This window comes from Aptenodytes forsteri, unplaced genomic scaffold (assembly GCF_000699145.1).
Source record: "Aptenodytes forsteri isolate BGI_AS27 unplaced genomic scaffold, ASM69914v1 Scaffold841, whole genome shotgun sequence".
NCBI classification, from domain to species: Eukaryota; Metazoa; Chordata; class Aves; order Sphenisciformes; family Spheniscidae; genus Aptenodytes; species Aptenodytes forsteri.
The window spans coordinates 204,620-206,818 of NW_008796189.1; the positions used below are offsets into that span (position 1 = coordinate 204,620).

The 2,199-nt window shown below is 55.0% G+C and overlaps 1 protein-coding gene across 1 annotated transcript in view; it reads left to right on the top strand.

Moving 5' to 3' along the window:
• Positions 1–2,199, top strand: part of COLCA2 (colorectal cancer associated 2) — a 12,734-nt gene that overhangs the window by 514 nt on the left and 10,021 nt on the right. The window lies entirely within an intron of this gene.

The window sequence follows — 2,199 nt, forward strand, 5'->3', positions numbered from 1 at the left end:
GAGCGCCCGGCTCCGGTCCTGGCTGGGCTGGCGTCCCTCCCAATGCTTCCTGATTCCCCAGCCTTGCTCAGACCTGCTCGGAAAAGCAAACTGCAGCGGCTCTCTGTGCCTCAAACCTCGCCTCTGCCCACCCCACGGGCTGCGCCCTTCTTTTTGCTAGTCGGGCCCCGGAGAGACAGGGAAAGCTCAGCCCAGGGAAAGAGCCGGCAGCCAGGGCTCCTCCACACACGTGCTGAGCGGCAGGTGTGGAGCATCCCAGGGCGGCACCTGCTCAGCCAGAGCTGCTCCCCTGACCACGGGCCAGGGCAAGGCAAGGAGCCCCAGAGCATCTCGGGGTGTGTGCAGGTCTCCTTGCCCCGTGCCCAGCCCCTGTGCCCCCAAAGCTGAGGCCTGCGCAAGCCCGCAGCCGTGTTCCACACCACAACTGACAACACTGTCAGGCTGAAGCGCTGTCCGTAGCTGCTGTTTGACAAAGTGGCAAAGCAGTCACCATCAGCTACCTCAGCTGTACCTTCTTCAAGGGCCTTGCGTGAACAGGGGCAGTAGGGTCAGTCTGGCTGTATTCCCATCAGGCTCTGAGGGAGAAGCAGGGACAGAAAGTTTTTGAGCTGTCTTGGAAGTGTTTGACCCACTCTGACATTCGGCTCTTAACTAAGGCAGGGTCTCTGTGAGCCTGGAAATGCTCCGAAACTCAGGACATGCAGGAACACCCCAAACACGGGTGCTTCATGTTTCCTTAAGGCGTACAGCTCAGTCACAACTGGAGCTGAGCAGCCTGCACGCTCTGCTCTGTGGTCTCTGGTTACAGAGGTAAACATTACCCCGGCTCCTGGGAGTGCCAGCTGCCCTGCACAGCACCCGCGGCCTCACCGGGCTCTACCCACCCACCGCTGATGCTTCAGCAGGAAGCAGCCCCAGCAACGCAAGGGCTTCAGGTCCCAAACCGCTTAGCACGGGCAGGCCTGTGTACTCCCCTGCAACCCCGCCTCTGCAACTCCCCAGCACAGCACGCTCCCTTTTGCTGCACCGCAGGTGGGGGGAGAGGGCTCCTCTCCGGAGGAGCCTCTGGGAAGTGTCCCTGCAGAGCCGCCCCGAGCAAGGCTTGGCCTACCAGGAGCTGCAGAGGCGTATTTCAGCACAAAAAATGGCATCGCCACTGCGACCACTCCCCACAGAAATCAAGTGTATTTGTTCAACTTAAAGGAAAAGAAAAGATTCAGCTGCAACAATAGCCAAACTGAACTGCTAGTAGATTATTAACAGCCTGGCCTGCTTTCTGCCTCAGCCAGCTATTCCCGGGGCACGGCAGAGACTGTGGTGCCCAGGGAAAAGTTTAAACGCAACCTAAAAAACCCAACTACGTGAGTATTGTACAGTGATGAAGGGTTATCCAAAAACTGTGTCATCCTACCACACGCTGAAACCCCACCACTTGCAGCACACAGGGCAGGCCAGCGCTGAAGCATGTGAGAAGAGAGCGGCCAATTTGTGCAGCAAGAGCAAATAGTCTGAATTAGGGGAAAAACGCAAATAATCTCCAATATAAGCCCAGCATCTGGGCAGAGGGAGGGAAATGCTGTGGAAAGAAGTGGGGTTCAGGTAGCTTCAGCTACCTGGGTGCCCAGGGCAGCCTCTGTTACGCCATGCCTGCCCGCTGCCATTTTGGCCCAAAAACCTTACTATTTAGCCTTAAAATGTGAAAAAATGTGCAAAAAGCAGCTCAGTCCCTTGCAGAGTCCTCTGTGCAGGTAGCAAATGAAATATGAGAGGGCTGGAGCCCAGCCTATGCGTCTGAGGGGAAAATACTGAGCCGGTTTCAAGGCATCTGCTTCGTTCAGGGGAAGATGGATAAAACCCTGCGAATGTCCCAAAAGCAAAGGGTGGGGAGGGTGGCTCCACCAAATCTTATTCCCCCAGACCCTCTGCTAGATGGGGATGTGCTCAGTTTCACAAAAAGATAGCCTATTTTGTGGAGCCTTTGAATATTCAAATTGAAAGTATCGCGCAATCATTGATTGTCAAATCATTGGTTTCTAGAGGTTTTAAATACTTGGCATTAGGAGAGAAAAACTCAAACTTATACCCGTAGGGATAAAACAATAATATCGTCGGGATCCACCTGGCATTGCCACCAGGCAAGCAGGTCCCTTCACCCCCAAATTTTAAGCCTGTCTCCTCTTGCCCCCTTCACCTGCTCTG